Source organism: Rutidosis leptorrhynchoides, chromosome 4 (genome assembly GCF_046630445.1).
Source record: "Rutidosis leptorrhynchoides isolate AG116_Rl617_1_P2 chromosome 4, CSIRO_AGI_Rlap_v1, whole genome shotgun sequence".
NCBI lineage: Eukaryota > Viridiplantae > Streptophyta > Magnoliopsida > Asterales > Asteraceae > Rutidosis > Rutidosis leptorrhynchoides.
The window spans coordinates 450,723,391-450,750,713 of record NC_092336.1 but is presented as its reverse complement, the minus strand read 5'-3'; positions in this window follow the sequence as shown (position 1 = coordinate 450,750,713).

The following is a 27,323-nucleotide window of genomic DNA, read 5'->3' as shown; positions in this document are numbered from 1 at the left end:
TTTGTGTTTTGCATTTGATGCTTCTGATACCTTAAATCCTTCAGGTATCTTCATATATATATCACTATCAAATGATCCATAAAGATTAGCAGTAATAACATCCATGAGATTCATTTCTAGATTTTTAGAAACTGACAGGCTGATTAAGTATCTAAAAGTAATTGCATCCATAACAGGGGAATAAGTTTCATCATAATCAATTCTCGGTCTTTGAGAAAAATCTTGAGTTACAAGTCTAGCTTTATACCTTGTAACTTCATTTTTCTCATTTCATTTTCGCATAAAAATTCATCTATACTCCACATGTTTCACATCTTTAGGTTTGAGAACGATAGATCTGAAAACTTTTCTTTTATTGAGCGATTCAAATTCAGCTCGTATTGCTCTTTTCCAGTGATCCCAATCATGTCTATTTTTCCATGACAGATTTTGGTTCTGGATCATCATCATCATTCATGATGTCATATGCAACATTATATGAAAATATTTCATCAAGATTTTTCATGTCATTTCGGTTTCATAATATTTTTTGAATGTGCATAATTGATTGCAATTACGTATTGACATCATCAATCTCCTCTGCAGAAGGAGTATTGATTTGTGGTTCTTCTTGAACACTTTCTTTTACCTCATTATCAGCTGATTTTCTTTTTCGAGGGTTTTTATCTTTGCAACCAATTGGTCTCCCACGTTTCTGGCGTGGCAAAGACTCATGAGTGACATTATTGTCAGCTTTTAGAATTTCAATTCTTGCTAGAGCATTTACTGCTGATATATATGATTTAGTCACTCTTTTTGCATCTATAAATGAATCGGTCACTTTATTCGCAAGTTCTTGCATATGCATTTTTTTTAATTTTTGTTTCGCGTTCTTTTGTGTGAGTATCAAGATACCTTAATTGATGTTCACATCATGAAACATCTTTTTCTTTATTTTTCATTTCTCCCCCTAATATAGGGAACAATTTTTCATTATAATGACAATCAGCAAAATGTGCTGTAAAAACATCACCCGTCATGGATTCAATATATCTTATGATTGAAGATGTTTCATATCCAACATATATTTTAATCCTTCTTTGAGGAACCATTTGTTATGGTGATGCAATTAAAAATACACTGCACAACCAAATGTTCTAAGATAGAAAATATTTGGCTCTCGACTAAAATTAAGTTGGTAATGGAGAATATTTATTACTTGCACTTGGTTTAATGTGAATTAATGTCACATCATGTAAATTTACATGTCCCCATATATATATTGAGAGTTTTGTACTCATTACCAATTGTCTAGTTATTAGCTGCAAGCGTTTATCTATTGATTCAGTTAAACCAATTTTGTGTATGCACATGAGCAACTGGATGTTTAACAACAATCCTTATAGACATATAATAATCATTAAATGCTTGAGATGTTAACTCACCAGCATTATCAAGTCTCATCCTTTTTAATGGTGTAATAAGAATAATGTGTTCTCAATTTAATAATTTGTGCAAAAACTTTGCAAATGCCATATTACGGCTTGATAACACACAAACATGAGACCATCCGCTAGATGCGTCTATTAGAACCATGAAATATCAAAATGGTCCACATGATGGATGAATTGGTCCATATATATCCCCTTGAATTCTTTCAAGAAACATTGGTGATTCTTTCTCAATGTGCTTTTCATTAATCACCATATGTGCTTTTCATTAATCACCATATGTGATTTTCATTAATCACCATATGTGCTTTTCATTAATCACCATATGTGCTTTTTTATTAATCACCATATGCGCTTTTCATCATATGCGCTTTTAATCATATGCGATGCGTTTTTCATCATATGCGTTTTTTATCATATGCGCTTTTTATTATATACGCTTTTAATCATATGTGCTGCGCTTTTCATTATATGCACTTTTAATCATATGCGCTGCGCTTTTCATCATATGCGCCTTTTATCATATGCGCTTTTAATCATATGCACTGCGCTTTTCATCATATGCACTTTTCATTATATGTGCTTTTAATTATATGCGCTGCGCTTTTCATCATATGCGCTTTTCATCATATGCGCTTTTTATCATATGCGCTTTTAATCATATGCGCTGCGCTTTTTATCATATGCGCTTTTCGGTGCTACATAGATATTTCTCATTATCTGTTATCATTTACTGATAATCATATCCATTATGATATATATATCAGTGAAACTTAATCAATTTCTCTTTGATTTTGAGAAAACAAAGCATTGTTTATCAGAAAATTTGTACTATTTGGTAATATGAATTTTTTTTTTTTTTTTGCCTTTTCTGTTCCTTATATCAAGTTTGCAAGACCTAATATAATATTTATAATTCCTTCATTTGATTTAAATCAATAAAATATTTCTTAGATTTGATCATAGTGTGTATGTTATCACTATCTACAATACATAGGTCTTTACCATTTAATTGATGATGTATTTCAGCAAGATTCATACTAAAACTTCAAATAAGATAAGCAAATAATGAGTAATATTTCAGCTAGATAATCAAATTATATTACCTGTAAACAAGTTACAATCCGAAGTACATAAAAGATAACACCTAATAAACATATATATATATATTATGGTCTAAAATCATTTACTTAGGAGTGATACATAACATGCTAGGCATCTTAGAAAATTCAGGTCATTTAAGTCTGAAGGTAGCTCAGGGTTTACTTAATTAAGATTTTTTTAACAGATTCACTCTTGTTTTCTTTTCTTTTGAGACATATTTGTAGAGCTAAACAAGATGTTCATGTATTCAAGAAATACTAGACTGATGATCCACGTTACCAGATCATTAATAAGAATCTCCGGAATTCTTATAAGAGCGTCTACTAACATCTTCAATTTTATTCTTTCATGGATCACCGTTATTTCTTGATAATTAATATCGTATCTATCTTTAAGTATTTTTCATAATATACTTGGATCTTCGATTATATAATATGTAGATTCTAAGGACTCGTCAATATGTTTGCTAAGAAAAATACTTGCTATTGCTTTCTCTTGTTCGGAACAATTGTTATTTTCATTCAGGGTTTCTAAAATACTTATTGATTCGAGATGTTTTTCTACATTCATAACCCATGTTAAGTAGTTGTTCCCACTTAATTCTAAAGGAGCAAATTTAAGCCTTTTCAAATTCGACATTTTCTATTATCAAAAAGATGAACAACATAAATCATAATCAACTTCTATTCATAGACAAATAATAAAATGAAATTAGAATCATTTTAAATTCATAAGTAGCAAACAACAGAATAATGGTATGATTACAAATAATAAAATCACAAGGGCAGGATAGAATATAGGTTCACCCGATGGTATATTAGCAACAATGATGATATTTAATATGACCAATACAATAGGAAAAATCATCCTTGTGTGAATCATCTTTACAAAAACTTTTTTAGAGTAGTAATTTGAGAAAATGAAGATTGATTTGTGAAAATGTGAAAACGGAGATCTTTAATTTATATTTGAAAAATATAGTCGTTGTAACGTCGTCAGTTAACGTTAACAACAGTTATGTATATATGACCCTTGTAACGTCGTTAGTTGACGTTAACGAATGTTATGTACTCGTTATATTAATAATCATTTTAATAAAAGAATTTTATTAGTATAAGTATGATTATTATAAAATACATTTAGTATAAATACGTTTAGTATAAATACGAAGATTAAGAGAATAAACATATTATGCATAAATAATAAATTTAAGAATAAACATTAGTATGCATGAAATAAATAATGATTAATTGCATAAGTAATCATAAATGTTAGATAACATAAATATAAATGTTATTGAAGTTAATAAGAGTTAGATTACAGAAATATAATTCAGGCAGTATAACCGACCATATATAACATAAATATAAATGTTAGTGAAGTTAATAATAGTTACATTACAGAAATATAATTCAGGCGGTATAACCGATCATATATAACATAAATATAAATGTTAGTGAAGTTAATAATAGTTAGATTACAGAAATATAATTCAGGCGGTATAACCGACCATATATAACTTAAATAACATAAATACAAATGTTAGTTATGATGATGATAATAATATTTACCTTACTGATAAATAATAGAAGATATCGTTAAAGAATTTTTTTTTTTATTATTATTACCTTGATTAGTGACTTGTGCTTGATTATACGGAGCATTTCGTGCTGATAACGTGTTATAATTTGGTTGTCGTTAACAACTATTAGTGGTCTTCTAACTTGTAATTATTATTGTTAACTTATAGAATTAGTAGGGAGTAAAAGAGAGAGAAGAATTTTTATTAAGAAAGGTGCAAGTTTCTTTCTTACATTCACCATATATTTATACAAGAAAATTCACTAGCCAACAATTATTGATCATCCACATTTTTCAACATTACTATTTCATATGTTACTATATTATAACATCTTTTACCTACTTGTAGAATGTTGTTTTTGTATTATCCGCTTATACAAAATTTAACTTGTACTAGTGTCTTGTACCTAGCTAACAACACATGTACTATAGTCTATACATATACAGACTAGAGAATTATCATATCTATGTCTATAATCTTAGTCTATTAATTATAAAGTAATTTAGAGGATACATATTGAAAAACCTCCTTTGTCTTACCAAACTCACCAACTAAAATCTTCTATCCATTGATCAAAAACACACCCCATTAGTCCATTACTTTTTTTTTCCTACCAATTTTGTTTAAACCTGTATAATGTCTTTATGTTCATGATTAGATACGTTAGATCAATGTTACTTTTTCGTGTCGAATTAAATGTCACCCTTTTCAAGTTTTGTTTGTCACTAAAATTTTAATCATTACAACATTAAAGTGATGTCAATAAATATAAATATTTTAGTTGAATTTCCAATTACCGGAATTTATATTTATATTTATATATATACTAATCGACAAAACATTGTTTCACTATTCATCAACAATAACCAGGGGTATTTTAACTATTTCTCCCTTTTTTTCCCCCAACGACAAAAGAAGCAACTTTCGTAAAAGAACCAACTCTTCAATGTTACCAAAAGATGTCGAAAAAAATTCTTTTTTACAAAAAAAATCAACAAACTTTTTTTTCCTTCTCTCTTTTCTTCCTCAACGATAAAAGAGGCAACTTTCATAAAATGAACAATCCTTCAATACTATCAAAAGATGTCGAAAAACATTCTTTTTTACAAAATAGATCAACTAACTTTCAAAAAAAAAAACGAACACTAAAAGAAACAACTTTCACAAAAGGAACAACCCTTCAATGTTAGATGTCGAAAAAAATTCTTTTTTACAAAATAGATCAAGACTTTTTTTTTTTGTAACTCGCATTCAGAACGGAGCCCCCGACACGAAGCGAGGGCTCCACAACTAGTTGTTTAACTAATTAACACACACACACACACACACACACACACATAAAAAGAGTTAAAACGTTAAACTCTAAACTCTAGATCAAGTTGTCGTTCAAATTTTTTTTTTTTCATATTTAGTTATCCTACCTCATGTGTGTATATATATATATATATATATATATATATATATATATATATATATATAATCGAGGGGGAATCACTTTTGTGAGGGAAAGTGAGGGGAAGTAAATTTTTTTCGTTTTTTCGATTTTTTAAGGCATCAAGATCGCATGAAAATACGAACATTTTAAAAAAAGACACTTTGTGATGAATGTTATTACTTTGGCAGGAAAACGCTCGAAGAAAAAAAAAAGAAAACATGTATCATGAGTAATATTATGCTTCTGAGTTTTTTTTAGGGTTTAAAAATTAGGATTTAGAAATTATGGTTCAAAAATTAGGGTTTAGCTATTAGGGTTTAGAAATTACTGTTTATGGTTTAGAAATTAGGGTTTAGGGTTTAGAAATTAGGGTTTAGATTGAATTTTTAACACGAACGGTTTAGAGTTTAGGGTTTAAGGTTTTGGGTTTAGGGACTAAACCCAAAACACTAAACCCTAAACTCTAAATCGGGCTTAATTTTGAAAAAAAAAACTTCATATAAGATGAAAGAAAACAACGTTCCAAAAATATTATTAAGAATAACATTACTCATGATGAATGTTATCAATTATTTATTCGATCGTTTTTCCGCCTAAATAATAACATTCATCACAATGTGTCTTTTTTAAATATCCATAATTTCACCTAAACTTGATGTATGAAAAAAAAAATCGAAAAAACGAAAAAAATTTATTCCCGCCATAGAAGTGCTTCCCTCTTAATTATGACCACATATATATATATATATATATATATATATATATATATATATATATATATATATATATATATATATATATATATATATATATATGTGTGTGTGTGTGTGTGTGTGTGTGTGTGTGTGTGTGTGTGTGTGTGTGTGTTGAAAGGATCAATTGAGAACTTTCGATAGGAGGGAACCTATAGAGAACTTTCTCGGTCTGTGCACAGACTGATTTCAGTCAGTGTTAATTGAGGTCAGTCTAATTTTTTTCATGTTGTGCCATGTGTCAGTTTGCGTGGCTTAGTCTGTGTAGAAAAAAATTAAACTGTTATGTCTAATTTTTTTATGTACATTTTATTGTTTTCTAATTGATGTAATGGTGATGGTGTGGTCATATAAATATCATAATCTCCCTTAATTCATTAAGTGTTTCCTCACAATTAACACACAAAGTGTCTTCATCCTTTCCCCTCTACCAAAACTCCCTCACACTTGTAAACCTAATCTTGGCGCCTAGTTGAATAGCAAGTTGTTCTTCATTATCATCATGTCATCTTCACTGCTACTACTATATTCATATACATATACATACATATTCACATTCATCATCAAACACATTAACTGTACGATCTCAAATCAAGACCAAAACACGATTCAAAGCTAGAACTAGATAAACAGTTGGTATCAAAGCGAAAGTAGATTCATCTACACGATCTAGAAGTTGAATTGTCCCCGTTCTTCATCAGACAATAGAAAAGCCAACTGAAACAAATCGTTAGAGAGATTAAGCTATTCTTAGATCAAATTATGCGCATATTAATTGTTAAAATCATTCTTTACAGCTTCGAAGACCTTAAAAACATATTGAAAATCATCCAACAACCTCAACTATTCATAGATCAAATTAAGCTCACATTAACATTGACACAAATGTTTTCATTTTCAATTTGTGGAGACTTACAAACCGCATCCTTTGTTTTGGAAGTAGAGCTCGTAGATACGGGATATACGTCTTCTATTCTGTTAACTTTGGTGTAATTTCACCTCTACCTTGTCCTCTTGCTCATCCTTCTTCAACCCATTTTCAACTTTAATCACCCTTTCGATTTTGTTCAAGTCAACCACTTTTTAAATCTTGGTCGATTCACCTCATCTTCTAACATCACCCTTGGGGGCTTGGTAGCCTCCATAATCATCATATCCTCTACACGACGAGGTGTATAATCAGCTACATCGTACAAATCGAAAAACTTGAATAGACCAAACTCCGTTGAGATGGTATTCATTCCCCCATCCACATCAAACTCTTCACCATCAACATTAAATTCGACCTTTATATCTTCATATTTAAATGTGCAAACGGAATGGCACTCAAGTTTATCTTCCTCTTCGATGATCGAGATTGCATTCACTTGAGCATAGTCGGAATATTAGTGATTCTTGTCCTTTGGTGTGGTATTAGATGAACTAGCTTGATTATTGTTTGATGGATGATTAGGGTTGGTTTGGGTATTCGATGGTAGATTGCCTGGTGGTATCTCCGATAAAAGAGTTGAAACTCGTCCCATGTCTCTTTCTAGGTTTTGAATTGAGGCTTGTTGGTTCCTCATTTGTTGCTTTATCAAATCATTCTCTTGTTTCAACAATGCTTCATTGGTTTTGGCTCTCTTCATCTGGCTCATAAACATATCCTCAAGAGATGGTTTCTTGTTGGCTTGTTATTTATTGGGAGATTGGTATTGACTTTGGTTTTGTGCATTGAAATGTTTGAAGTTTTGTTGGTTTTGGTTGTAGGGTTGTTGGTTTTGGTGATATTGTTGGTTGGAGTGTTGTTAACTTTGTTGGCTTTGGTTTTGGTTTCGAGTGAAGAACCCTGGTGGTTTATTATTTTGAAAAATTAACTTTCTTTTGATTCCCTTCATATCGTTGATTTCCACCTTGGTAGTTGCTTTAACCCGAAGTACCTCTCCTTTGAAATTTCGTATTACCATATTAATGCCCCGGATAGTCATGAATAGACACTTCACATTTCCTTGCATACCCTAAGAAGTTGGCTTGAGCCTCCGTCATCATAGTTTGTTGTCACCATCACAATCTTTAGTTAAATGTGTACCTCCAGATGCTTCACAACCCACTTGAATGGCCACAACCGTCTGTGTGATCTTTCCAATATCCCTTTGAAATTTTTTGACTTGATTACATAATGATGCCAAAGTTACATCCCCATGCTCATCCGATTCAACATGCGCTACCGATCTCCCTGGATGATCTCTTGTTGGTGTCCATTCAAAAGTATGAATTCACATATCCTCTAGTAATTGCTCCACCGCAAGTGGTGTTTTGTACATAAAGATTCCTCTCGCGGATGAATCTAGAATTCTTTTTGTATGCTCATCGACACCTCTATAGAAAATGTGAATTTGTTCCTTCTTTCTTAACCATGTTGTGGATACGCCCTTAACATCTTCTTTAATCTTTCCCACGCATTATGCAATGATTCACCGCTCCTTTGTTGGAAAGTTTTGATTCCATCTTCAACCTCTCGGCCTTGGTTGGTGGATAATACCGGTTTATGAACTTCTCTTTCAATGTTTGAAATGTAGTGATGGACCTGGAAGGTTGAGATTTTAACCAAACTTTTGCATCTCCTACCAACGAAAATGGAAAGGTTCTCAACTTGGAAGCATCTTCACTAACATCCTTGTTCTTGTACAAATCACATAACTTATTGAAAGATTCCAAATTCTCAATCAAATTTTGGTGAATATTTCCTTCGAATATAACATCCTTTAACATGGTCATGAATTGGCCCTTGACTTCCCAAGTTTCTGCCGTAATTGGTGGTCTAGTAATAGAAGCTCAATGGTCAGTGGTGCCGTTAGCCTTGCACTCCACATTGGAGTGTTATCCGGATCGTTTTCCACTACTTGAGGTGGTGGATTAGACATTGGTTCCTCGACTACAAATTCGGTCTCCGTATCAGAATAATACAATGGTAATGCTTCAAAATTCCCCGATACAATTCTTTCTCCCTAACTTGATAAAGCTCATGATATGCTCTTTCCAGTTCGAAATATGGACTAGTTGTACTCTATTTGTTATTGGAGTGAAGTTTCATACTCCGTACCTAAACCTTCAATCACAACACCACAAACAAACATTTTCCGCACACAAATAGCAAATAAAAGTAACTTTTGCAAGAATGAAGTTCTTACAAAAGGATCGAATAACTACTAGCAAATTCCGAAATTCCAATTTAACGCACACTCCCCGGCAGCGGCGCCAAAAAGTTTGATGTGTTTGTCAATAACTCTAATTTATAACGATGCACTAAGACTTAACCAAATAGACAAACAAGTACGAGAAACGTTGACTCGGTCATCATATTAGCAAGCCCAAGAGAGTATGCTTAATCGAAGACTCGAAAACTAATAATTATCCTAAGTAAAGGAGGTTTTGTATGATTTTAGATTAGAACTAAATTATCAAGTAGCAAAGTAAAGCAAACGAGAGATAACAATTAAATTAAACGTGTTCACTTGCATTATTCCCCTCTATGCATTGGATTGCCCTTTCCCCTTTTTGTTGCACCATGATGTTGAACTATTGTATGTTTGATGTTACCACTAAACCTTGATCAATTAAGGTTATGAACTCACATAGACTCTCTTAGATGACCAGGTTAAGTTGAGAAATCGTTACGACTATGATCTTGGATTGAATTCACATAAAATCCTTTAATCAAATCAATCACTTGACATGAATAACACTCCTTTAGTTTTTACTAAAAGCCCTTTAGATCACCAACCAAATCAAAGACACAATCACTTGAAATCCCTAACTTAGTTGTCTAAATCACTTAATTACGTTGAAGTATAAATTGAATCCCAATTCAAATCACTAAGCAATTGTTTTATTTTTGGAACAACTAAATTTTATTACCAACACCACAACCCCCTAGTAAGGTACTAGGGAGAGGGCCCAACACATACAACGATGATTACAATGGCTTAATTAGCCATGAGTTCCAATTAGGATTACATTTACTTCTACTCGCTAACCAATTAAATGAAAATAATTTTATAGAATCAAAAAGAATTTCTTTCTTCATACGGGGCGAATTAAAAATCACTAAGCAATGGTTAACAATTTATATGATCAAAGAAACCTTAAAACTCATATAGTAGTGGATTTTCAATCAAGCTCAACTATATTACTCAATGATTCATTCAAACATCAATATTTCATTATTTTAGGGCAAATCCATGCAAAGAGGTTCACAAAACAAGCAAACACAATAAATCTAGTCAAGCATGACTAAAATAACACAAATCAAACTAGTAATTAAGCAAACAAACATCATTATTACAAATTAGATATGATTGTACCAAATTGAGATATAAAAAAAGGACTAGAAATGGTGAAGAAGATGAAGATCTTGATAAAACCAAGTGAATCCTTGAGCTAGCAATCAAATAGCCCCTCCAATACTTAATCTATGATGAAGATGATGATTTTTAGGTGAAATTTGAGATGTAAAACTTCCGTTCTCCTTTTTCCAAACCCTATCTTATCCTTTTCATAGTTGTAAAATTCTAGACCCAAAACAGCGTAGGTGCGCAAATGGTGCGCCGCACCATTTGTTGGGAGACAAGTGCGCCACACCTGTAAGGTGGTGAACCGCACCATATAATGTGACAAAACTGCTTCCTGTTCTAATATTGTTTTCTTCAAAATTAGTGATTTGGTGCGCTGCACCTAAGGTCAAGTGCGCCTCACCATTGTACTGCACTTCCAAAATAACAAAAATCTTCAACTAAACTTTCATATTCAATGTTGCTTTATGCTTTCAACTTGCCATGCACCTTGGTTCACTTATTAGGCTAGATTTTTGGTCAAGTTTGCACCAAGATAAGCTTTTAGCCTTGAACCAACATATATGCACAATTCCAACACTTTTGATCAAAAAATGAGGCAAATCAAAGCAAGAGTGAGTGAATATCCCGAAGATAGATATGTATAATTAGAGAGATATCAGATGTTGATGGGTATACATGTTGAAATCCCGGAATACAACGAGTCAGATATTTTAGAATCAATATGTTCATTTCTTACGGTTGAGAAAAATGTTCTTTCAACTGAGATCGCCAAGGTTACTCAACCTCGCAAATCTGGTTCCTGCGAACAACGAATCTATTCTCGTCGTCAAACTAAAACAAATCAACCATTTTTGCAACCTACTTATGGGATATATGGGAAACTCCCCGGATTTCGTGATCATCCGCCAACTCAAGTAAAACATCATTTGTTAAAAAAAAAACCTCATAACTATTCAAGTAGTCATTCAAAGAGTTACTTTCATTTCTACCAAGATCTGTGATCAAACCTCGGTGGAATTCAAGGTCACTGAATCAAATAGATTACGCCTACAAAACGTACACAAAAAATAATCACAAAGTAAACCGAAAAACTCTCTACTCAAATTTCTGCACCAAATCTCCGACACAAACTCTTACCAACAACACTTCTAACTCCCTATGTCCGTTTATTGTTTCTAGGTCACTCATTTTTGAAAATGATTTTGTAGGTCACTCAAGTTTATCTTTTCGTGTTTACAGGTCACTAGTATTTGAAAGTGGTTTTATAGGCCATCCAAGTTCGTACGTTGTTACATATTGTTGAGACTAGCAAAATAGATGAGATTTGTGAGCCTAATCCCATTTATGCACATGATGGCTATGTACTATTAATAGCCATTATCCCCTCACTTAGAAGGGTTAGCCATTACACTTAGCCAAGCCTTGTATCACTTATCACCAACTCCCTCACCTTTCCTTAACACACTTAGCACCAATTCTCTCTTCTTTGTAACTAATCTATATTCAATGAATCTTGACTCTAAGTTGATCTTCATACTCGTTCTAATCTGTTACTGATCTTAATCTTCATCATTCATCCTTATCATACATACAAATACATACATTAGCCTATACATATACCTACGCATTCATTCATTCAAGCACACAAACACAAATTGAACCTAAATCAAGAGATTTCACATACGTACCAAATGTGGCTAAAATCTCTAAAAAATGCAAAAAGTAACACAAATAATCAATTTTATCTTAATTAACATTATTTATATAGGGATTAGTTATTACCAAATACACAAGGATTTGTGTTTTTTTTTTACCAAGTGGGTATAACTCGATTACACAAGATTCCATTTTTGAGTTGACTAAGTAGTATGTGCATTAGAAAACACATTGTTGTGTTGTTTTCGCATGCAATTTCTAATTATAGTGGTTTTGAAATCATCGAGGAACACATGTATCAACCAAACGGATGGCAATTATCCAGAATCAAGGGCGAAAGCCGATGTATCCGAAATTGATGACAATGACAAAAACCTAACTATCACTGAAATGTGAGGTTATCTTGAATACAACCTTAGATTATATGAGAAAACCACAGCATGTCCCACATGATGGAATAATAGAGGATATTGAAAGTTGAATAACATGACTTCCATTGGAAAGAGTTTGGGTGGTGGGTACGTCTCCAAATATTCGCAGTCGGGGAAGGGAGCATCAATACAAATCCTTAACTATTTATCTATATGATATGAATATATAATATATCCTAATTATTTAAGAAAAATAATGTTAAGTAGTGAAAAGTTTGCTCAAAGTCTTCAATTGGGAGATTGTTGAAGGCGTGAAGAATTTGATCAAAGGAGAGAGGAGATCGCGGATAGCGAGGCTCATCTCACAGATCGCGAGCCTTAGTTGGTACGCGGGGACGTGGGTTGAAACGCGAGGAAACATGTCGAACAGTTAGACTGGCAAAGGTTACGTTTGGAACATGTGGATCACATGTGATAAGTGGATCGTGAAAGAGAGCTTGCGAAACGCGAGGCTTTACTTGTTGAGCAAGCTAAAAGATTTTATTGCCTTTTATGTATTCTTCTAGGATTGTGACGTTTAAAGGAAGTAATTAATATTTTGGAATGCCTTTTTCTTGAAGGATAAATTTACTCGTTGAGCAAGAAAACTAGTTAGGGTACCTAAAGGTTTTATATTTGATGCTTCTCCTATAATTTGTAACACTAGTCTCATTGTCATGGTGTGTACAATAATAAAGAAAACTCTATGATTTTTGCGTCTGCGGACTAAACAATTCTCATGCGACTGAGGTTGGGATATAACTACGCAAAATCCTTATGTAGTTTACGTTTAATTTATCGTTTGTGCTTTAATTGTTCGTTTATTATTGTGGGCTGTGATTACATTAATCACATATTTTGGTTAACTCATGCATCAATACAAATTTTTCATGAGTATATAGATATTATTTACTTTTGAACTTAAACTCAGAATCTTTTGAACTTAAACTCACAATCGCTTGATTAGAGGAGCAAATCTACACTAGTAGGGCAATGGACAATTGGATATCATAGAAATTTATATAATATACTAATATATAATATATAATATATAATATATATATATATATATATATATATATATATATATATATATATATATATATATATATATATATATATATATATATACTAATTAAAGGAAAATGAAAATAATAATCCTAAGAGATATATTTAAGCCTTCTTAATTTAATTTGATTCTCATTTTATAACTCCAACAGTTCACAAATAGATATTGCCAATAATAGGAAATGTAATTGATAAAAGGAATGTTAATATTTCATAATTAATAAGTTAGTTTGAAGATTTAATTATAAAAAACTTAACTATAACCTTATGGGATATGTAGTTATCAATGTCCTTAATTAAAAAAAAAAAATAATAATAATAATCATAAGAAAACAATAGTAATATACGGAGTATAGATTTTGTTAAATCACAAGTGAAATAATCCACAATTAGACAATTAAAGATTCTCATAGTAGTGTTATAGTACTGTATGCTTGATCCTAGGACATCGCTGATCCATAGGCTGGTAAGTGTTAATATTAATGTTATATTAATTAATTTTATTTGATTAGTATAAAAGGTACGAATATGGCAAAAAAATAATGTATATGTAATTGCAAATCAATGTAACGTCCGCAAGAAAAATTATAAATTAATAAGTACTGACGGGTATATCTGCAAGTACCAGTTATAACAAGCATCAAAGCATGATAACGTTTATGGAAATATACATCACGGGACGAACAAAATCATCTAATCCTACACTTACGTTAATTGATTGTGATTATTGTAAGTAACTAGATCCGGATCGGCCCGCGCGATGGTGCGGGGCCTTTCGGATCAAATATTCATATTTAACGTAGCGTTTTGTATTTATAGAAGTAACAATACTAGAAAATCTGGAATTAGCTACGGATTTGCGACGACCTATAATTCCGTCCCTAAATACTGACGGATTCCCGAAGACTTTCCAGCGAACTCGTAAAACATAAATTTAACATACATTTGCGACGGTTTAGCGACAAATTAACTACGGTAACACGCCCGTCAGTAATCTGTCCCTAAATATAACTTTTGCGACAGATTACCGACGGATTACCTACGTATAGATACCGTCCATAATTCGTCCCTAAATATAATGTTTTGCGACGGATTTATGACGGCAACGCGCTTTTGTCTAACTTATAATTTTAAAAATATATATAACTATAAGGTCATCCCTAATCCATAATTAAATCAGAGTATTAGGGACGGATTTGGGACATATATTTTTTACAATTTGATTTTTTATGGAGTTTACGAGCACGAATTAACACGTATAAGTATCAAAATGTCTTAGAATACACTTATATTATCAAATATAACATATATACATCAATATATTATATGTTTGTCGGACGTATTCGTTCGATCTAGTGTTTTTATATATAAGTTCTATTATCGTTGATAGTGAATATATGCATACCCGTACATATATTTGCATTTATACGCTACTATGTTTGATAACTAATGTAGATGCATTTTTTTTTTTTTTTGGTAACCGAGGAACCACTACTACGAATAGGCACATTGGCCTCCGCGCAACGCGTAAACCTTGGGGCAGCTGGCAACCCAGGTATCACCTGTGCCAGGAAAAGCACCCTCTTGTCAGGGGCCACTATTAAGTTCGTTTGCCCATGGCAGGATTCGAACTCGTGACCTCCTGCTTCACAGGGAGCCCTGGTGGCCATCCAAGCTAAGTCTGGATGGTAATGTAGATGCATTTAAGAGTGAGTGTCTATGCGTTTTCTCTAAATCATAATTTAAAAAAATATATAAATATATGACCGTCCCTAATCCGTCGGTTAATCAGAGTATTAGGGACGGATTTGGGACGGATATTTTTTTATAATTGAGAATTTTTGAGTTTTCGAGCACGAATGAACACATGTAAGTACCAAAATGTCTTAGAATACACTTATACTATCAAATATAACATATATACTTCAATATATTATATGTTTGTCTGATGTATTCCTTCGATCTAGTGTTTTTATATATATGTTCCATTATCGTTGTTAGTGGATATATGCATACCCGTACATGTGTTTGCATTTATTCGCTACTAGGGGTGTTCACAAAACCTTCAAACCGAGAAAACCGGGAAAACCGTATCAATTTATTTGGTTCGGTCCAGTTAAAGATATTAGCGGTCCGGCCGCTGGTTTGAAAATTACCAAACCGCGAAACTCGGTCCGGTGTACAGTTTTATTAGGCTATCGACCGATTAAACTGACCGGGCCGTTAGATTTGCATATAAGTTAATATATACTTTTAGAAGTCAATTTACAATATTCTTACAACAACAACAACAACAACAACAACAACAACAACCAATGCCCAATCCTTACAAAACCTTATAATATGAGTAATATATAGTTTGAACCCGTGTCCGGCAGTAGGCATCAATTTATTATACTTAGGTAGCGAATCACTACCTAAGTATTTTTAAAATGTTTGTTAACTAATATAAATGCATTTATGAATGAGTGTCTATGCATTTTCATCTAAATTATAATTTAAAATATATATATAAATATATGGCCGTTCCTAAGCCGTTGGTAAAGCAGAGTATTAGGAACGGATTTGGGACGGATGTTTTTTCATAATTGATATTTTTTTCGAGTTTACGTGCACGAATGAACACGTATAAGTACCAAAATGTCTTAAAATACACTTATACTATCAAATTTAAGATTTATGTTAATTATGAAGCTATATACTAAAGTTAATATGTGATATTTTCAGTCCAAGTATAGTTGGAATCCGATCGTGGATGAGTTTGTTCGTGACATATTTAATGTGGCTATTGCGAGAATATTGTCAGATCATTTAAGTGCTGCTCGCGAGTCAGCATATGTGCTGGCTGAAGCTGCTGGAAACCCAACTACAGATGATAATTTATCTCCCATCATCTCTTATAACCCATCCTGGATGAAGCAAGAACACTGGAGGAAACTTGTTGTGGATCATTGGAGTAAAGCTGAATGGCTACAGAAAGCAAGAGCGACCAAAGCAAATAGGGCTAAATTTGTAGTTATTGTATAGGGTCCGCCAGTTTTGTTTCATTTCGAGAGACACTTGTAAGATATTTGAAGTTTTTTTGTTTAATGTATTACCTTGCTTAAACTCTAATCACTTTTAGTATAACATTTGTAGGAAGAAAAACTGGGCTGCCCACTAACGTCTCTGGATTTTCTAATTGCATCACATACCAAAAAAGAAATGAGAGTTGAGGGGGAGGGTAGTTGTTCATCTGATGTCTTGATAGATGATAGGGCACGCGAGACTGTGGTAAGTTTTCTTTATATTTACTGTGATGCCCCGTACTAAATCATCATGTACGGACCATCAACAACAGGATCATTACAAGGTTAAGTACTATATGCGATTTCAAAAAGAGTTTGCATTCGTAATAAAAGTGACGTCATAACCAACGTCGAATGTTTTACATCAAAAGTATGCATCACTAAGTAGAAGCAATTAACAAATGAATGTGACCCCAATGGTCGTTACAAATCATCGTTTCAAAAGTACTAAAGTTTGAATGCAAAAGTAAGCGTTCATGCAGTGACATCTCTAAAGCAGCGGGTGTCTACAGCAAGACTAGTATAACAGCGGAAACAACCTTAAGCACCTGAGAAAAACATGCTTAAAAACGTCAACACAAAGGTTGGTGAGCTATAGTTTAAGTATAACAGTAATGTAAGGTAGGCCACGAGATTTCAGTGCTACAAAGAGCGTTTCAAACAGTAATCCAAATCAGTATGATAAAGTATATGTTTAACCGTGGGCACTTGGTAACTAACTTAACGTTTATACCCCCTGAAAGTACACTTGGCAAGTGCGTATGCTTACGAAGTATTAAACACACGTTAAATGCTAGCGCGACTAGCCCGAGTGGGGATGTCAAACCCTATGGATCCATAACTAAGATTCGCGTTCACCGGTTCAAAAACCAATGACTAAATATTACCGACCTAAAGGGAGTGTTTATGCCGTTGTATAACCCACACATATATAAGTTTAAGTACTCGTGCCTAGTATGTAAAACATAAAATGCGCATGTTTTCTCAGTTCCCAAAATAGTTAAAGTAAAAAGGGAATGCTATAACTCACAATGATAAAGTAGCGGTAAAGTATGGCTCAGGAAATAAGCAAGTGTGTAGGTCCGGGAAGTCCTCAACCTAAGTCAAATAGTACTAAGTCAGTAAATCATCCGAATAGGTTTAAAAGTATGTAAATAAGGTCTTAAAGGTCATCATCATTCATCATCAACAAAAGGCGTAAAGTAAGTTTCGTTTATGAAAGTAGTTTAAAACAAAGGCTGACTTCGGTCAGTCACCACGGCCTCTACCCTTACTGAAATAAGGTGAGACCAGTGGCCATGGTTCCGTATATGAGTCCTTTAGTTGTGGTAAAAATTCCAGAAGCAAACTCGTCTTCGTTTGACTGTGGTGACGGTTTAAGTGCGAGTAGGTCAGAATTTTCTGCACAACGTTAAAAGGACATAGTGACGATCGGAGGGCCATAAATCCTAAACCGTAACTCGGATTAAGACGAGTCCTACATGAAAAGTTATCTACTCGAACTGAGCTAACTGAAAATAAAGGTTACAGCAGCCCAAGTCGTACAGGTCCAACACAAAAACAGTAAAACAGTAGGGTCAGTAGGTTCCGGTGATTCTTGGTGCTCGATGCTTATCATGGTTCTCATCCTTGATGCATATAGCTTCAAGTGTACAACTCGTTGATGTGTTTGCATAATTTTCACCAAGGTTTGACCATCATAACCCAAGTGTAAGTCTAAGACATGAAGCACAACTCACTTAAGTGTTGCAAGTGTTTTGATGAACCAAAGTTACATCAAAGTCTTAGATTTAACACATACATGAACTATAAAAGTAATATTGAACTACAAACTAGAAAGTAAACTAACTAATCAAGATCTTAAGATGTAGAACATAGTTCTTAGTTAGATCTTGAAGATCCAAGACCCAAAAGTCTAGATCTAAAGTTATTAAGTTAAATCTAGCACAAGTGTATGAAGTCATAACTAAAGAGTTACACTTCCATGTTCTTGAAATCTTAAAGTTAACTTTTAGTTTCAAGAAGTATGAGATCAAGACTAACTTGTAATACTTGACCATTTAAACCAACAAACATGAAATTAAAGTACATAATATAAAGAAATAAACTAAGTAACCAAGTTAATAAGTTCATGGGTTTCATACTTTAAAGATTCAAGCCTAAGTCTTGATCTTTAAGAAAGTAAACTTTTACGTTTACAAACATGATTCACAAGTATGATTTTTACAACCATGAACTTACAATCTTTAAGACTTTAAAGGTAGAACATAAACTAGTAAGTTTATGTTCTTGAGTGTTCTTGTAAATACAAGATAAATGAAGAACAAACTAGCAAGTTTGATTCTTGATAATTAGTAAGTAATAACAACAAGTAAGTAACTACAACAAAGAACTAGTAATAAACAACAAACAAAGATGATGACGAAGAGTGACTTGGGCTACGGTTTTAATAATAAAAAAAAGAAATATGAAGCTTGCTACTTACAAGTATTTGAGAGAGAAAAAAAGAGAGAGAAAGAAAGGTAGTAAATGAAGCGTGTGTAAGTATGTGTGAAGTGAATGAAATATGCAAGATAATACTAGTAGAATAAGTTGACAAAATTTGAAAACCAAAACATCCTCCAAGGCACTATGGCCGTTGGTCTCTACAAGGGGAAAGGAGGATAGAAAAGTCCACAAGGTTACTTCATGTATTTGACTAAAAAGATGGTTAATAAGGGTGTTTACATGGGAAATGTACAAGTAACTAGATTCTTACAAGTTAATCCATCTAGTCTGTTTCTAAAATAATACTTACATGTGTAATGGGCTAATAAGTCCATTAAAGAAGTAGGGTGGGCTTCTTAAGTCCATTAACACTAATAAAGGCCCAAGTTCCATTAATTGACAAATTAATCCAACAAAGCCCAAGTAATTAACTAATAACCATAGTTAATTAAAATGATTAATAAAAATTAATCATGAATGTAAATAATATCTGAAAATATTATTCGTGAAAGTTCGTGTGTCACAAAGACGTTTCGGGCATTTAAAAGTCAAGTATGGTAACAAGTAAATGTATATAACAATACATTCGTTTAATCACAAGTATTAATAATAACCATTATTAATTAAAGATGGAAAAGTCAGGGTCGTTACATTACCCACCTGTTAAAGAAAATTTCGTCCCGAAATTTTAAGGAGTGACCAAACAATGGTACCGTATTCGAATAAGAAGGGGTGTATCAAAGTTCCGTGAGACCCGAGGGCTCAGAAGTAAGTTATTTACCCTGAAAGGTATTTTGGTGTATGAAAGTAAGAATGGGTACATGCCATTAATTTAAGTCTCTTGTCCTAAGAGATCGATTTCGTTTCTGCTTAACATGAGTATGTCATCTGAATGTATATCCACAAAAGGAAAAATGGTGTGTTTAGTCTTACAGGCATCTTCAGTAAGCTGGACGCGTGAAATGTATCATGAATGTTTCTAAACTCATCTAAAACATCGTGCACTTATGTCGTAATACAAAGCTGACAGGTAGGACAGAGAACATGGTGATCACAACCATGCGATTTGATGTCTGGATAGTGTTAGCCACGGATTTTACTAACCCCTTGATTTCGGAAGGAGACCATAGGCATAAGGAACCCGATATTTAAGAATGTTTCGTTTGAATAAGTGAATTGAAATTTTAGCTAAAAGTGATCAATCGGACTTGTAAGCCATAATTATTCATAGTGTCTTCAGGACGGTCTGAATGAACAATGGGGGATATCACCTAGTTACCATACTGCATGTGAACCTATCCTTGGATGAAATGAAAAGCACAGTTCCGTAATGTAACTTCATCCTTTCAGTTATATGTTGAAGTTAGGGTTAACGTTAACTAGAGCAACATACAGTTACAACCAATGAAGGAAGGAATGTGTAGAGTAACCACATCAGTGTCGTAGATGTTTTAAGCAGTCCCCTACCAAGAGGATAGCAAGATTCATAGGTTCTCAAAGTATCTTATATTACATTTCCGAAAGAAAGTCGCATGAAAGGCGTGGGAGTGAACTCTTCGAGTGGTTCGTTCTGAATTTATCTGTGTACTTAAGGGGACGAGCGGATGAGAAGATACGTGAACTCTTGGTCCTAAAGAATGGTTTATTCCGAGTGAAAAGAATCTCCAAAATGATTCTTGTGTCTCAACATATTGATTCATTGAGATGATGTTTACGAGGGTGTTGCGTTTAGCCGTGAAATTTTGAGAGTAGAAACTCACCTAGTTCCTGTCTTACGATGGGGTGACTACTGAGTGTACCCTGGAAAACTGATTTATCGGCCCGCGTTTTTATCATGTCTAACTTTAAAAAGAACCCTTTATGGGTGCAGAGATTCTTCTAACAAATTTTATAAAACCGCCATCCAAAGTGGCTCAAGAGTTTTTAACAAAGATCTTAATAGTAAGTTTTATCTTCTAACAGGGGGCGAGAAAAAGTGTGATCCATACATGGTGTAGTCTAATACGGAAACTTTTAATAAAATCAACTAAGGGAGTGTTGAAAATCAAAACCTTTAAACGCTTGTTGTGACAACGTAAACGGAATGAAGTTCCTAGTAAATTTAAAAGTAGGTACAACGTGTACCATTTTGCACAAAACTATTTGACTTAAGTTGAATAACTCGGTAAGGGAGCGGTTTTTAAATAATTTGAAGATATAACTTAGTATCAAAATAAGTAAGTATAAATTTATACATATGTGATTTTATAAATCGTTTAAGTGACCGAAAAGTTTTTAGTACTTTCATTGTCTGTAAATCTTGTGAGGACTGCACAAATAAACAACGTGTAATAATTTTGATAAACATAGTTTTTCGTATTTCAAAGGTTACGAGTTGAAAAAGATTGAGTGAAAAAGCTTGAAATTCTCGGGTGACCAGTTACTAGGTAATGAAAACTAATGACATAAATGTAGTTTTGGTAATTATCAGGACACAAGTCTTTGGGCCAGAAATATTTACGTGCGAAGCCGTTGCTAAAAGTGGGATACGAAGGATAAAGCACTAGGATGAGAAGTTAGTTGCTTCTTGAATTTGCAAAGTACCAAACAGGTTATGACTAGTATTAAAGTAGGAATAATGATGGTATTAATGCCACTAAATGAGAATCCCTTGGAATAAGTCAGGACTTAGAGTTATGTAAGAAAGAGCATTGCTCCAACAGGCGTGGCAAATAAGATCCTTGGGATAACGCAATGATTTTTAAATGGTTTAAGTGTCAGTGGATGCCCAAAGGCTCTGAATGACGTGGCAGAAGTGTCTTTAACACATTCATACATGAATCTCTCGATTTCGATGGTTGTGATGCCTTTATGATGTCTTGGATACGAACGACACGAAAAGTTTTATATAATAAGCAACGAAAGTTTTATAGAAATTGTTTATGGTGACAATGTAAGAGAAGAAACTAAGTTCTTAGTAAATTTGGGGTTATGTACAACACGTACCGTTCAAAGTATAATATCTTTTGAATGAAAGATTTGATTTGTAAAAGTGAAAGTAAAGTTTCATATGTATTTGTCAAGAATAAGTAATCATTTACTTTATTTTATATAACGGGTACCATTTCAAAAATTTTCATGAATGGCAACAAAATAAATTTATTTTTATAAAGCTTTGAGAGGATAGCACAGTAAAATAATGTGTGTAAAATTTTGGCAAACAAAATTTTCATATTTCGGAGGTTACAAGTTGGAAAAGATTGATGAGAATCGAGTAAAAGACTTTTGAAAATTTCGAGTGATATTTGAGGTAATAAAAACCATTGAATTTGGATGTGATTGACAACTATTAGTAGGGCATAAGTTCTTCGACCAAAAATGCTTAAGTGTGGAGCTGTTGCTTATAAGTGAGGTATGAAAGGGAGAGTATGAGGATGGGAGTTAACTACCCATTAATTTTGGAAACTTCGAACTGGTATGACTAATATCGAAGTACGAAGGATGATGTTGTGGTTATCATCGAATAAGGAATCTCTCCGTCGCTACTTCGTCCCTAAGTGGTCCGTCGCTAATTCGTCCATAAGATGCCCGTCGCTAATCCGTCGCTAAGAGGTCCGTCGTTAATTCGTCGCTAATTTCGGTGCCGTCGCTAAATCCGTCCCTAATTTTTCCCGAGGGCGACATTAGGGTCGGCTTCAATCTGTCGTAAATCCGTCGCTAAACACTTTTAGGGACGGATTAGGGACAGATTTTGCCGTCGCTAATGTCAGATTTTCTAGTAGTGTAAAACGTGTTGTGGCGGGTGTGTTTGGATACACGTGATTAGAACTTATTATACCTAATGGCATGCGCGTTTTTAACGCCAGAGAAATCGCGGAATTTGGGTTGTTTATTGTACGTGTATGTATATGTATAAAAGATAGCCCGAAATATTTAGCGATTTTAAAAAAAAAACGTCTGTTTCGCGTATTGTTAGTTGCATTGTGTTCTTAAAATTATTTCGAGTTGAACGGTGGTGTCGGAAAAATTTAACGTGTGGCGAGCGGGCAAACATGAGCCGTTAAAAATTTGGGTGAAGTTTGATTAAATTTTTTTAATAAAATAAAATTTTTACATTATTACTTCTGAAAAGTTGACAAATATAAAAAATTTAAGGGCCAGTTGTGTAAATTTATTATTGTTGTCGTTTGAAGCCTAAAATGGCTAGAACTGCTTAAATTCCCATCTGATTTAGTTTTGTAGGAGTAAATTAGTTACTTCTCACATCTTCATTAGGTTGATATTATTGACATGTGCAAGGTATGCATTTGAGCATAATCGAAAATTCAAAAGTACCTACAATTTATTTAAGCATGTATGTACTTGAACTTCTTTACTTTAAAAGACTCATATCTGTGTTTTAAAAGGTCAATTCAAATCTATAGGAACTTTTTCAAAACAATGAAATACACATATTATATAGGATTCAATGAAAATTTTTTAAGAGAGTGAACTTTGAGAATTCGATGGATCTAACAAAACAGGACAAGATCGAATAAAATGGGTGTATTTGAACAAAAAGAAAACCATAGCGTGGGTAGCTTGATCAAATTAGAGCAACACCTAATCATCTTATCTTCAATTTTCTCCAACCTCCAAATCTTTCAAACCCCTGATTCCTCATCTCAATCATCTATTACAGATCTTCATCATCTATAGTCGTATCATCACGTGGGTGTCTTATCCTCGCTGTTATGTCTGAGATTGGTAGACAAGATGAGCCAAATGGGTATTTGTTGAGTAAAAAATTTATATAGATGCAAGTGTGGGTCAGTCGATTGCTTGCGCACCAAATGAATCATCTTTTCCTCGTTCTTAACATCGTGCACCAGACTATGTAGAAGATGAGCCTGGTACTGCTGCGAAAATTATTGTTAGTCAAAGTTCAAACCAATATTGTGTTTTTCTTCGAGATGTGTATCTATGCATCTAAATATTTCTATGGAGAAATTCACTAATAGAAAAAACTCTTTTCCGGACGACTTTTATCGTCCGCAAAAGCTAACTAAAGTTCAAACCAATATTGTGTTTTTCTTCGAGATGCGTATCTATGCATCTAAATATTTCTATGGAGAAATTCACTAATAGAAAAAACTCTTTTCCGGACGACACCTTTCCGGACGACTTTTATCGTCCGCAAAAGCTAGCTACATGACAAAAAAAACCAGCTTTTCAGTCTCACTTTTTCTGAAATATTGACCAGGCTTTTCCGAACGACACCAAGTCGAGTGGAAAGAAATTTTTATTATTATTATTATTTCTGAATAAAATTTGGCTCCAAAAAGGCAGAAAAATTCGCGGGCTTTTATTTCCGGACGACTTGTCCTCCGAAAAAGTCGTCCGGAAAGAAATTTTTATCATTATTTTTTTTTCCTGAATAAAATTTGGCTCCAAAAAGGCAGAAAATTTTGCGGGCTTTTCTTTCCGGATGACTAGTCGTCCGGAAAAGGCTATCCGGAAGACACACGTAATCTGGTTGAAATCCCTATTTAAACACCATTATTACACTCATCAACTCACACACAAATCAGTTTTTCTACTTAAATTTCACAAATATACTTCTCTACACAGAATGTATGTTGACCCTCACGCCGATGATTACCTCAATCGAAGTGTATTACGGAAGTGAATTCCGTAATGAAATGAAAGTTTACGATTATACGCGTAGTTCGAAAGCTACGTTCGATGACATTGATGTTGGCGACGTTTGTTTGCAGCACCTTTTAACCTTTGTGAAAGAAAATGTTCCGTTTAAACACACGGACGTCTTGTATTATGAAGATGATTATGTTCTAGAACTGTCCGCTACATATCTCCGTACGAACGATCAGTGGTACAGTATAACAGAAACCTTGGGTTGGTGTTCTAATGTAATTTCTCTTTATTTAGTTTCGAAGATGTAGAAACTTTGAAATCATTGCGACTACTAGATTAATGTTAAGTTAGTTAATTGGTTAAGTTATGTAACATTAATGTGGTGTTTTGACTAGTCGTACGGAATGAGTCGCTCAGAAAGAATTTACCGATAATTTAATTTAATTAAAAAATAAAATCATTATTTTATTATTATTTCTTTCCGGACGACTTGTTGTTGCAAATGGTTGTCCGGAAAGGCCGACCAGAAACCCATTTGAAAAAGTCAAACTGGTCCCCCGAGTCGTCCAGAAAGGATGGTCAAGTCGTCCGGAAAACCTTTTAGGAACGAAGCTTTCCGGACGACCTAGTGTGGACGACTAGTCATACGGAATGACCAATGCGGATGACTAGTCGTCTGGAAAGAGCTGGTCAAATCGTCCAGATAGGTGCTTTTTCTAGTAGTGATTAAGGGCAAAACATATTGTTTTTATCCAAGTATTACATGGAAGAGGTAAACTTAATGTTTGCACCTTTAGCAATGGCTTGCATCTGGCATGCCTGTTGGAGCTACCAAGTCTATAGCACAACAGCAAACACAACAGTTAACTCAACCAGTAGGGGCTGGTCAAGCCTCTGTTGATGATCAAGTTCAACAATAGCAGCATCAACAACCAGTAGAAGCTTGTCAAGCTTCTGCTGGTGATGAAAGTGTTCAAGTAGAGAAGTCAGCTACTGAGGGGGAGCAACTTCTTTCAACTCCTCCCAAGAACACTCAAGAATCAGCATCACCACTTGAACCAACTCTTATTAATAAACAAAGGGTCAAGACTCAATCCAAGGATCATGATCCAATTAGATTCAAGCCCTTATTCTCTTCAAGTGGTGAAGATGATGATGATGAACTTCTGCCCGAATCTGATGAAGTAAGCCTTCATCCCAAGAAATATCTAATTATACTCATACCTGATTAGCTCGTGTAGCACATCACACATGTGTTTCCTCACATGTCGCGTAAATGGTGCGCCACAATGACTCAGTGCACGTAACAGGGCTTAGCGCACAACATCATAAAAGCCTACAAGTGTTGAGTGGATGTACCGTCTGTCAGAAGGCGTTGTAGCCTGCAGGATGCATGTGGCAGACAAGAATCAGGCCTGACATAATGCTTTTTACTTTTGTCGGCCCCCTCATGCAAAAAAGTACTGTTAGGACAAACCACAATCCCCTGGCCTTATTACGTGGCACTAGTTGACAAAAAAGATTACCCTATAAATAAGAGGTCCAAGTCACAACACAAGGGGAGGATTCACCTGGACCTACATCATATCACTAGACTCACTCACGGTCAACATGTAACATTCCATGAACATAAATCCTTGGACACGTCGCGAGCCATCAATAACTGGCTATCCCGTCGATAGTGAGTCGTGGTTTAACCATCCCTGTCAAGATCCTCATCTCGCAAGGGGTTATTCACGGTATACCGGACCGGACAGTTAAACTCGAATGACCCTTAAATCCCCCTTTAACTGTTAACAAGCATGTACCGGACCCGACACTTCTATTCTATGCTTGATCAAATGGCGCCATTCGTGGGACATATAAGTTAAAAGGTTTCGATTGATCTTTTTTATATGTGTCCGTTAACAACTCGCTCGTTTTTCTTTAAATACAGTTACAGGTATTAAAATGACAAGCAAGTCAGAAGTACCAAACCCGCTATCCGTACGGGCTACCTCACCCGCGGGGTAAAAGCCTGCAATCAGGGGCTCTACAGGAACCTCCGACAACGTGCCCCCATGGAGCGCCCCAGCATCCCCGAGTAACACTCCAATGTCTCCTTTAAAGACACCAGAAGCAATCTGACCGATACCCTGGGCTTCAAACACTACCAACGCAGGGCTCACACAGACTTATTCGAGACTTGAAGATGCTCGCAACAGCGCTAGTAATATCAGTAGTCCCGTTGGTTCTCAATGCACGAGATCTTCCCCAGCGCGCCAGCTATGTGACGACCCGGAAATTTCCGACCAAATTTAAACTTAATCTTTATTTGATTTTCGACACGATAAGCAAAGTCTGTAATGTTGAATATTAAAATTTGAAAACTATTTCATGAAAGC